Source organism: Lactuca sativa, chromosome 4 (assembly GCF_002870075.4).
Source record: "Lactuca sativa cultivar Salinas chromosome 4, Lsat_Salinas_v11, whole genome shotgun sequence".
Classification (NCBI taxonomy): Eukaryota; Viridiplantae; Streptophyta; class Magnoliopsida; order Asterales; family Asteraceae; genus Lactuca; species Lactuca sativa.
Window position 1 is genome coordinate 168,000,056 of NC_056626.2, and position 13,033 is coordinate 168,013,088.

Genomic DNA, 13,033 nt, shown 5'->3' on the forward strand with positions numbered 1-13,033 from the left:
ATGACGAGCAATATCCTAATAGATTTAATCTTAGCCACCGGTGAAAAAGTCTCATCATAGTCAACCCCTGGGGTTTGAGTGAAACCTTTTGCAACAAGTCGAGCCTTGAACGTATGCTCATTCCCATCCATGTATGTCTACTTCTTGAAGATCCATTTGCACCCAACTGTCTTCCGACCTGGTGCACTATCAACCAAATTCCAAACTTGGTTGTCATACATGGACTTAATCTCGCTGTCCATTGCCTCTTTCCACTTGGAAGCCTCTGGGCCTGCCATTGCTTCCTTATAAGTGACTGGTTCATCTAAGTTTACCAGTGTTCTATCACTTATGAATGTGTCACCATCTGAAGTAATATGAAAACCATACAACTCAGGTGGCACACTCACCCTAGTGGATCTTCGAAGAGGTAATGATTTATCAACCGGTTCAACAAGAACTGTTTCCTTTGGTTGAGTGCTAGTGTCATATAAGGTTCCTTCATTGGTTGACTCTTGAATCTCTTCAAGGTCAATGGTACTCCTACTGTCCTCTTTGAATATGAGCTCTCTTTCCAGAAAGACTCCTCTTTGAGCTACAAACACCACGTTTTCACTAGTTCTGTAGAACAAATATCCAAAAGACTGCTTTGGGTAACCAATGAAAACACATTTCTCACTTCTAGCTGCTAGCTTGTCGTGAGTCTCTCGTCTTACGAAAGCCTCACAACCCCAGACTTTAATATGTGCTAACGAGGGAACTTTCCCTGTCCACATTTCGTGAGGTGTTTTGGCAACATTCTTTGTAGGGACAAGATTGAGGATGTGGGCGGATGTCTCTAAGGCATACCCTTATAAGTGAATAGGAAGCGAGGCACGACTCATCATAGAACGAACCATGTCTAACACGGTTCGATTATGCCTCTCAGCTACACCATTTAACTGTGGTGTCCTAGGAGGAGTCAATTGTGAGACTATCCCACATTCTTTCAGATAGTCGTTGAACTCGGTACTAAGATACTCCCCGCCTCTATCGGATCTAAGTATCTTGATCTTTCTGCCCAATTGATTTTCGACTTCATGCTTAAACTCTTTGAACTTTTCAAAGGTTTCTGACTTATGTTTGATCAAGTAGATGTAACCATATCTGCTATAATCGTCAGTGAAAGTCACATAGAATCGATTAGCATCCCTTGTGGTTGATCTGAAGGGCCCACACACATCTGTGTGTATGAGATCCAATAGACCTTCACCTCTTTCATAGGACCCTGTGAATGGTGATTTTGTCATCTTTCCCAAAAGACAAGATTCACACATATCATCTGATTTTAGGTCAAATGATTCCAACACTCCATCCTTTTGGATTTGGGTTTTGCATTTCTTGTTAATGTGTCCAAGACGACAATGCCACAAGCATGCCTTATCTACACTATTAGACAAGTCAATATTAAGTACACTATTTCCTAAGCTATCAACACAAGTCACTGTTTCATACACACCATCACAAGGTAAAGCTTCAAACACAAAAATACCATTCTTATAAACAGAAATTGAACCATTCAAATCATTAAAAGAATATTTAAAACCTTGTCTGAACAATGCATGAAATGAAATAATGTTTCTCATCATCTCAGACGAATAGCAACAATTTATTAAATCTATTAACATCATTACTGAGAAAAAGTTGATAAACACCGATCTTGGTAATTGGTGAAGACTTTCTGTTCCCCATGATCAAGTTTATTCTCCCATGCTCTATCTCCTCACTTTCCCTTAGCCCCTGCAAATCAGAACAGATATGAAATCCACATCCTGTATCAAGGACCCATGAACGAGAAGATAATGAGTTACTAGCAGAAATAGTGTACATACCTGCCGAGGATGGCTTCACTTTGCCATCCTTGATATCTTGCAGATATTGTGGGAAAGATCTCTTCCAATGCCCCTTTTGATTGCAGTAAAAGCAAATGGCCTCTTTTGGATCAGAAACATGGGGAGTGGAACCATTGGGCTTAGCCTTCGGGCCATTACTAGATGACACAGCTTGAGCCTTGCTCTTCCAGTTTTGTTTGGGAGGACCTTTCCTCTTCTTCCCCTTTCCCTGTCCAATGGCCAAGACAGGGGCACTTGTAGGTGTGGAGGGTATACTTTTACCCTTCATCCCTGCCTCAGCTGTCTGCAACAAGTTGTGCAATTGGGCCAAAGTCTGCTCAGTGTTGTTCAAATGGTAAGTTAAGATAAACTGACCATAACAATCAGGCAGCGGGTTCAAGACCATGTCAATGGCCAATTCCTAATCGAAGTGAATGTTAAGCTTGACCAAACGCTCTATGTAGCGTTGCATTCTTTGCACATGAGATACAACCGATTCCCCCTCTTTCATCTTGCAAGCCATGAGTGACTTGACTACCTCAAACTTTTCTTGACGAGCTCGCTTATGGTACTTTTCCATAAGGTCCTTGTTCATCTCAAAAGGCCAGTAGTCCTCATAGTACCTCTGCAATTCTGGGGACATGGTTGCAACCATGATGCATGCCACTTTGGTAGCATCATCATAGTGTTTCTTGTAGGCAGCATACTCTTCGGGAGTGGCTTTTGACTCATCAAGTTCTTTGAGCTCCTTTTCAAGGACATACTCTTTGTCCTCGAATCTAAGCGCCATCTTGATGTTACGCATCCAATCGTTATAGTTGGAGCCATCCATAACGACTTTGGAGCAGATGTTTAGTAGAGAGAAGTTGTGGCTGGAGGATGATGAAGCAGAAGTGTTTCCAGGAGTAGACATTTGAAAAGAAAGATAGTTTTAGTTAGATTCCAAGACACCTCAATATAATAACCCAAAGATATCATATCAAGGTTAGGACCCAACTATGACGATTTACAACTTAGAAATGGGATGCCGAGATCCATGTTCAAATATCATAAAGGTAGGTGAATGACGATTCACCAATTCCACCATTAGACAAAATAAACGAAGTGAAATTCCTAATTCTTTTGAGATACATTAAAACTATTTAATGGCATGTTTTAATCTCGGATTATGCTCTACTATTTGTGACTGGGATACCGAGGATCACAAACTAGATGTGAATAACCATGCAAATGTGCTTGGTGACCTTATTGTCTTTATCATTAACTATTGATGTGCCGGTAAACCACACACGCTCCATCAAAATGATAATTATAAGATACCCATTACTACTCTTTATTAGTGCCTTTTAGTGTGCCGGTTAACCACACACGCTCCACTAACGACCAATAAAGCATAATGTGCAATTTCATGGATTAGCATACTTTTCACATTTTTCCTAAAGTAACTAGAGTTGGGATTTTTGAAAAATAGTGTTCTAGTACTTTCTTTAATAGCATTATACTTTTAATGGGAAGTAGTTGTCCTATCAAATCCGTTTTGCTAACGACCCTCCACTAATCAAGGAAGCGGTGGGTGAGAGTGGACACCCATTCAACTACCATTTTATAGGCAGTTTCCTTATACCCCCTTATAGACTAGCTTCGTGAATGAGGCATACTAGCGATTTGACTGACCATATTCTTATACATATATAATATTTAACTTTTAATTATAATATATATATATATATATATATATATATATATATATATATATATATATATAAGGTGTGTTTTAAAAACATTTTAAAACTCCAAGGGTTTATATAAATTTTTTCGAAATTTAAACTATTAAATTTTAAATTTAAATAAACCAATTAATTAGATTTAATATTTATCTATTAATTAACTTTTAATTAATTTATTAAATCTTGTAAGGATTATCTAATTAAATTAAACAATTAATTTAATCCTAATCCATATCCCTTCTAGATTTCGAAAATATGGGGATAGGATAATTTCCTTATTTTTCTCAATTATCCAATAAGGCAACTATTATCCAAAACAAAGAAACCCTAATCTTTATAGCATATTTCGAAATTTTCAAGGGAGGAGGCTAGGGTTTTCAAAACCCTAACCCTAATTTCAATTAGGGTTCTTTGGAGGCTAGGGTTTTCAAAAACCCTTTGATCCACAACCCTAAAAATCGAAAAAAATGGCCTTTAGGGTTTAATAGCTATAAACCCTAATTTGCAATTCAACAATTATAACAATTCAATTTAAAACAAACAATGGCTCTGATACCACTGATGGGTTTTAGGTAAAACAAATAAACTAGAAAACAATTCCTAAGTTCACATGCAACCTACTTTGGATCTATGTTTTATCTATTGAACATACAACTCTGAATTGCAAAACAAGAACCCTAGAGGAGAGAGGCTATAATCGAAATTTACAACCTAGGGTTTAGTAATTACACACCTTTCAATTGTTATAGTAAACAATTGATAATTCCCTTGATCTTGATCTTGATCTTGATCTTCTTGGAAGCTTAGCACCACAAGTGTAATGCCTCTAATGGAATCACACCCAAACTAGAAAGAAGGAAAGTAGAGGAGAGAGGGGAGAGGGAGTACGCAAAATTTCGGCCCTTAGGGTTTCTTCAAAAGAAAAGAGCGACCAAAACATGAACCAGGAGGCTCCTTATATAGCTGAGGGATCTAGGGTTTAGGGGAAACCCTAGTTATCCTTTGCTTAGGGCCTAAGCAAACCCAAGGGCCTTACCAAAGCCCCTATGGACGAAATTATTAGGGTTTCCCCTAAATATTTCTTCCACCCTTATCTAAGGGGGTTCTAGAGCCTTTCACTCAACTATTAGATAATTGCAAACTAGTCCCTGCACCTTATAATCAATTCTTTTAACCCCAAAATTAATTCTAATTAATTTCTGGCTAACAATTAATTAAACAAAATTATTTCTTATTAATATATTAATCTTTTAACATATTAATAAATTCATTTATATTAATTTATTAATCTTATAATAAATTAATATCTCTCCTTTCATAATTTCCTTGTCTGGTTGCTAGGTTTGAGGGCAACCCAAAAGTACCGTGCTGCTATCAATTCAAGTACATACCAATTATAGTTATGGGCTTAGACACCTAATCCAACACAATTATCGTATTTTGTTAGTTTAAAAATGAATGTTATTATATATTATATGTTTTTGAGCATTGAGTTCTAACAAGATAGTTTTATGAGATTTGAAGTAAAACTATTTTTAGAATCATTCGGGAAGTATTGGAAGTCCTATGAGATTCCAATCAAAAGTCAAATATTGAAATTAACGAAAATGTAAAATTTAAGTTGGGAATAAGTAAAAATAATGTAATTGAAAGTTGTAATTTATCTCGTTAGAAACATTTTGGCGAAAACCTCATCGAAATCCGAGTTATAACGGAGAAGTTATGACTTATTAAAGTTTCGAGACAGAACCGGCACGACGCCATATAATGTAGAAAGTGAGTTTATGATAAACTACTTTTTAGACTTTGTGATCTAAATGAAAGTCGTAGTATTCGTTAAAACGAGAATTTTCATAAAAAGAACGTCCAAATCTGACTTCGTATGAAGAAATTATAATTTTTCGAAGATTCGACATAACAATACACAACCCGAAACTCGAAATAAAGATTGAATGATTTTTAGCCGACACAACCTAAACAAGAATCGAAGATCACGTCAATAGTAGTACAGTGGTAAAAAGACAGACGAAAACGGACATCGGATGAAGAAGTTATAAATTTTTAACGGACTTTTCCTGTCCTGACCTGTTAAAAATATAATATTAAAAATGAAGTCAAATTAGTCGATGAAGTCTTAACGAAAGTGGTAGATTATAATTTGACCTAGGCGCGGATATGGAGAACGTCAAAAACAGAGACTGTATGCAAAATATATGAATTTTTGAAGTTTTAAATATAAAATTTGAGGTTTATCCGAAGTCGTATGCCCAACGTACGAGTTTACGCCCCGCGTACTCGGACTAGGTCAGAAGTTGGCCACATCGCTTCTTTTTTCAAATGAATGACACATATCTCGCATGGAGACACATACGAAGCTCGGAGTCCGAACATGCACCACGTAGCTCTTTACGCCTCGCGTACGAGGGTACGCCCAACATACCGAAGTTATGCCCCGCGTAATGCGAAGCTTCAGCCCACTATAAAAGGAATGCGAGGGTCTTCGTGTTTATGTTACAAATTCTCATATTCTTTCACACTTTTTCACCCCTTATTCTCCCTTAAATTACCCTAACACCATCCGAAGCCTAGAAAATCACCCAGACACCCGAAGCAAGTCCCGACGCACCGAAGACCTGAAAAAATAGTATTTTCAGTCGAAACTCTGCCCGCACAAGGCCCAGTTTTCAACTAAAATCCCCGGTTTCATCAAAGAAAGTCATATCTAGAAACGAAGTGCTGACCAAATCAGCGTTTTAACATTCAGTTATTTCACGGTGAGTTCAATATACGGGCAGTTGTATGTTATGTGTTATATGTGCAATGTGCTTTCCCCTATTATTATGATAATGGAGCTATACCTTTGACCATGAAGTGAATGAGTAAGTATCACTTTGGTATTAGTATGTAGCCTTTGACCATGAAGTGAATGAATAAGTATCACTTTGGCATTGGCACAAGACTAGGTAGGGATGAAAGCCTGTAAATGCTAGCAAAATGATAATTAAGAAATCTTTTATTTTCTATGCCACATGGGCTGAAGTCTTATTGATATATATCATGTTGAAATTGTTGTATTTCATTGATTGTAAATCTTTGAATCAGATTATTCGTTGATATGGAAAGCCTGTCATATGATACTCATCTGCCTTTGTTGTTCTTTGTCCCCCTTTGCTTCAATATATATATATATATATATATATATATATATATATATATATATATATATATATATATAGTAACATCCGAAAAAAAATTCCAACCAATTTAAACTTTTCATAAACAATCCATGTTCCATTAGTTATTACAAAATGGTTCCCAAATATTATATTATCAAAGTATCCTAGAAACAACATCATAAAAATGAGGAGCGGTACGATCACGCATTTGTCTTGCCACAATCTCCTGATGTACCTGAAACAATAACTGAAAACTGTAAGCCCGAAAGCTTAGTGTGTTACCCCCAAATACCCATACACATACAACCATACACATTCAGCAATGAACAGCATACGATGGGTCCAGTCAACCATTGGGTTGGAATACCCCTGGCCCTCAACCATCGGGTTGGAATGCCAATACACTACGAGTCGAATCATCCTCGGGATGGAATACTCTCGGCCCACAACCATCGGGTTGGAATGCCCACACTCCTACACATACAATAACTACTATAGGTCCAATCATCCATCAGGATGGAATACCCCAGACCCTCAACCACTGGGTTGGAATGCCCACCTACTATGAGTCCAATCATCCTACAGGGATGGAATACTCTTGGCCCACAACCATCGGGTTGGAATGCCCACCTACTATGTGTCCAATCATCTTACCGGGATGGAATACTCCTGGCCCACAACCATCAGGTTGGAATGTCCATATACTAACAAACATTGCACATATCGGATAACCATATAACGATTTATAGAGACAACTACTATGGGTCTAATCATCCATCAGGATGGAATACCCTCCACTACCAATCAACCAAGCGCACATATAACAGGTAATCTCCTACCAGCATGCAGACAGTTAGACTTAACTATAGGTCACTAAGCATAACCACATCCAATCTACCAGGATACTGATCTATCATGTCACAAAAGTAACTATCTCAAATACAAATCAAAGTGTTGGCCTTGGTGCCTTAGACCCTTGAGTATAGTGAGGATAACTCACCTTGCAAATGCCAAACTGAAGAGTTGAGATCAAAACTCCCAATCACCACCACGAACACCACTGCCTAAAACTTCATTGAAACCATAACCATCAGATCCTAAATTACCAAAATACCCCTTTGAAGTCAAACTGGTAAACTCTTGGTCAAAGTCATAGTCCTGGTCAAAGTCAACCTTCTTGGTTGACCCTACTCGCCGAGTCATCCTAGTGACTCACCGAGTTCATGAACTCAGAACCCCACAATTCGCGACTGGACTCGCCGAGTCACTCCATGACTCGTCGAGTCCTAGCCTATCCAACTCACTGAGCCACCACTCAACTCACTGATTTGTATCATAACCAGCTGGGTTAGGGTTTGCAACCCAACTCGTCGAGTCCAAGAACAGACTCACCGAGTCTATTTAAGTCATCCTTATTCAGACGATTTCAGACCATCTCACTGCTTCCAGCATAGATCTGGACTTCTAGGGCTAGTTCCACACGTAAAGTTTCCAACTTTATGTGCATGCAAGGCAATATAGGCTCAACAAAAGCTAGAAAGAAGGTTCAAGACAAGAATGCTCTTATACATGCACAAAGGCTGATACTTTATTGTCACACCCCGCTAAAGCGGAAACACGAGGCATGGCAGTATAAAGGGTTTCATAGCAAAAGTTAAAAGACAACACCAACCATAGTATTAAAAATCATTACAAATTTACAATGGGTTTGAACAACTTTTACAAGAAATTACAATGAAAATAGAAATACAACACATGCGAATGCTCCTAAAAGTGAAGTGTCCCTAAGTGCCACGTACTCGATGATTCCTGAAAAAGCATGTAAAATGAGCGTTAACTATGAAAATAGTTGGTGAGTACTCACAAGTTTGAAAATAATATTGGTTTCATGAATCGAAATCAATGTTTTGATAAGAGTTTCCAATAACAAAAGTATATTGTTAAAATGAGTAAATATGTTTGTATAAACAAAGTTCAGAGTCTTTGTCACCATGAGAAATAAAGTATGTTGCCCAAAAGAAATGCAACGATCATATCCTCATGGGAAATAAAGTTTGTTACTAAAATGAGTAATCAAGTTTCATTGCTACAAGGAGCAAACAAGTTTGTTACTATAAGAAGCAACCAAGTTTGTTGCTAAACAAGTAAATAAGTATTTAGTAACAAAAGTTCGTTGTTATAATGAGATACAAGGTTTATTGCTATAATGAGCAACGAGTTTCGTTGCTAAAATAAGTATTCAAGTTTCATTGCTAAAATAAGTATACAAGTTTCGTTGCTAACATGGGAATACAAGTTTCGTATGTGCATAAAAATTCGTACGTGCATCAAGTTTCCATTCATGAGTTCACAACCCAAGCCTAATGACCGAATCGTGCCCTATTGACTAATATGTGTATCGCAAACCTAGTGTAGAAAATGGTAAAATGCACTCAAGCGAATCGTGCGAGTGAGGAGTTTTCTACCTCCTGATAGCGCTATCCATAAGAACCATAGGCTCAAAAGAGTTAATGAATTGTGTCTAGAGATTCCAGGGACTTAACCGCGATACAGTCCTCATGAATTAAAGTAACATACACATACATACGAAATACAGCAACCAAGTTTCATACAAGTCGAAATAAATAAAATGAACATAAAAATAGTTTAGGACATGCTTTTCCACCCCAAAACATTTAAAAATCGAAAATAGGGGACTGGTGAATACTCACAATGTGCAAAAATATAGCAACCAAATTTATACGAGTCAAATAAATACAACGAACATAATTAGTTTAGGAGATGCTTTTCCACCCCAAAACATAAAAATCGAAAAAGAGGAGTGGCGAATACTCACAATATGCATTGAGATGATGCAAATGATGCATTGATCTACGCTCCACTGGTACCACTATCGATTCCTACAATAATGGTATTCGCTAGTGAGTCTCTAATCGAAATCTAACACTAGTATACTTACTACTACAATAGAATTATGCCAATAGTGTGTCAAAATTTAATTTTGATAAGTTACAAACATTTTTCTGTGAAAATTTAATTTCAATGAATCAATTGTTATATAACAATTTAAGTGGAAAATTTCCATTATTGAAATGTTAATATTTAACATTTTAGAGGTGTTCCAATGATTAAATATTCAAAACTAAATCAATTTAGTTCTAAAATATACCAAACTTTTCATTTCAGTTTTAATTGAAGTCAAAGACCTCAAGATAAATTTTCTTGAATTTTTGAGTTGTCTAACTATTTTTCACCATTTTAGTTTCTTGAATAACCATAAATTCATGAAAAATAGAAATGAGTTAAGAAAATTCCCCAAACTTTTTATATTACTGTTATTAAACATTAATAAGCTGGGAAAAATATAAAAATGGATTTCCAAGATGATTTTAATTATATTTTATGATTTTTGAGCATTTATTCCAATAAAAATTGAAATAAATAGAAAACTGTTTCCAAAATTACCCAAACTTTTTATTTAACTGTTATTATACATAAATAGGTTGAGAAAAATATAAAAGATATTTTTCAGTGGGTATTTCTATTTTTCCTTGCTTTATTCCTTTAAATAATCATTAATTGAAGAAATAATATTAAACAGTTAAAATAAATTACCAAAAATTTTTGTAACATCATTATACAGTATAAATAACCTGTGAAAAATACCAAAAGTGGTTTTCATATTGTATAATCCGGTTTTGGGTATTTATGTGTATTTAAGTGTATTTAAGTGTAATTAACTTTAGAAAATAAGAGAAAAATAGTTTACAGTAGAGAAAAATCCTCAAAATTTTTATGTAACCTCCTAATGTATAACATGATGTTCTGGTAAATTTTCATGAATTTTGGATAATCAGAACTATTTTTCCTATTTTTAGACAATTATAATTACCAAAATTTGGGAAAAAAAAGTAAAGCATGATGAAAAATTGTAAAATTATTTTTCTGAGTCACTAATCACAGGTAAGGTATGCGAAAATTGTTAGATAAAATTTTCTCACACTCTAAAGGGGTTTTGTGATTTATTATACCCTAACAAAAAAGAAAATCGGAAGTCATACCAAACAGAAACAAAAATTGATGAAATTTAGTGAAGGGTCATTATTCACCATAAGGGTCATCCATGAATTTATTCCGGATTTATTGACCTCTGGAAGTATTTTATGTGATTTATGCCCTTGGTTTTAGCAATAATTTTAATAAATCAAAGAAATAATAAAAGTTCTTGGTATTTTACAGGTTATCACATTCATGTGAGGGCTTTCAAAAGGAAAGGTGTTCAAAATTTATTCAGAATGGAAATAGGGGTAATGAACCCAAACAAGTTAAGAAATCTTGCATGCAATGGTGCATGAGATGTAAATGTGGCTGAAGTTCATGAATTTGAGTAGCCCATTCAGTGAGGTTTTAAACCACGAAATTTCAGCTATCATTCACTGGATATGTTAAGTTTCTAAAGTATTTTACCCAGATTTATGGTTAGGTTTAAGGCCATTGATCATGCAAGGCAAAAATGATGATCACAGAAAAAGAGCTGTTTACGCAACCATTTTGTAAAAATTGGCAAAAATCGAATATTTAATATTTTACAGTGAGACCAGTTGGGTTTGAAAGTTAACTCAAAATATTATATTTCAGAAAAAGAATCCCGAATTTTGGTTTGGAAATGAGTGAGATATGACAGTTTAAAGTCAGGTAAAGAAATCTGGCAGATTGCATGCATGGTGATTGGTTAGAAAAATGAGTTTTCATCATTTCTTTGAGTAAATCTTTTGAAATATTTTAAAATATATCATGATAAACTTATATTATAGTTATGTTTCCAGAGATCAAAAGATTAAAACTTATCAAAATGTATACATTCATTTATGAACAAAAATTTGTTTCTCAAAAACTCTTAACTTGAGTTTGATGTTTTAGTCCTTAAAAATCGATTTTTGCACTAAGATCATGAACATGCAACCTTGTTTATAATACATGCATGGTGTTAGAACATATCCATGATGTTCTAAAAACCATTTTAACAAAAATAAAACAAGTTTGAAGAAGATGATGAAGTAGAAGTCAGTTTTTGAAGTAAAATGCACATGCATAACTTAAATCATTGTTGTGGATCTTCAAGAGATGTATGTTATTTACCTTAAATTTATTTGTGGCTTGAAAAACCCTTATGAATCTCCATAATTTCGTGGTTAAGAGGCTGTGGTTTTGGTGTTTGGAGAAAAGAAATTAGAGAGAAGGTAGAGAGAGTTTTCTAGAGAGAGAAAGAAGAGAGATGTGTGTGTTGGAGAGTGAGAGTGAGAGAGAGATATATGGGAAGAGAGGGGTTTGGAATTTTGAGTATAATAACCCTTTCTCATTCATTTTGTTTTATAAAATTTAAGTTATTTTATAAAATATCTAAATTTTACATAAAATGTGCTCTAAAATCAAGTTTTTATTCATGAAACCTTGATTTTTGACTTATAAATTAAGGATGAATGTTAATGACTTAAATTTTTATTTTCCTTGATTATATTTCCCTGAATTTAATTGTTTTAAGATAATATTATAAGTTTCATAACTATTTTTATAGAATTCTTGATGTCAAATTTTATAAAATTTAGGTTTTAGGGCTTTTAGGGTTTTGAAGTTTAATAAACTTTGAATATCAAAATAAATTGAATATTTGAGACTTCAAATTATATTATGGTATTATAACTCTTTTATAGTTATAATTAATGTTTGTAATTTATTTTTATCAGTTTATTGGCATCTATGTAGTGATTCCGAGATTCAAGCGAATTTGAGGAATCAAGTATACTAGTCCTAGTCTTCAACTTTGACTTAAGTTTCTATGAGACTTTGAACTCACTTCTACTTCTAGGTCAAGTGCATGATGTGTGTATATGATTCATGAAATGTTGTTCGAGTCAAAGAGTAACCCGAATATGGATAGTCACTACAGTTAAGTAGTTGTAGAATTCACATACCAATGTGAAATCCAAGCACATTATCCATTGTCTCTATCTGTTTCCAAGATTCTACTAGGTTATAACTTAGCTTCTAGTTACTAAGTCTAATATGTGTAGTGCCTATATGTGTAACTAAGTTTATTCAAATCTAGAACTAACTCGAATTTTGACGGTTGTCACATTTATGCCTCCATGGACCAAGATAAGTCTGGATCTGAAGTTGCAACCCCAGATCTAGTCCCAAAACCAGAGATGGATCTCAAACATGCTAAATAGCCCCAAATCATAATCCAAGAATAGATCTAGAAGGAAAGAACTCAAAGCAA

The 13,033-nt window shown here is 35.0% G+C and overlaps 1 long non-coding RNA gene across 1 annotated transcript; it reads right to left on the bottom strand.

Moving 5' to 3' along the window:
• Window positions 1-8,425: 8,425 nt before the first annotated feature.
• Window positions 8,426-12,027, bottom strand: LOC111889047 (uncharacterized). Its single transcript, XR_002849396.3, has 3 exons — window positions 11,893-12,027; window positions 9,590-9,653; window positions 8,426-8,562 (listed from the first exon to the last, which is right to left on the bottom strand). It is a non-coding gene; the product is annotated as an uncharacterized LOC111889047 (long non-coding RNA).
• Window positions 12,028-13,033: the final 1,006 nt, after the last annotated feature.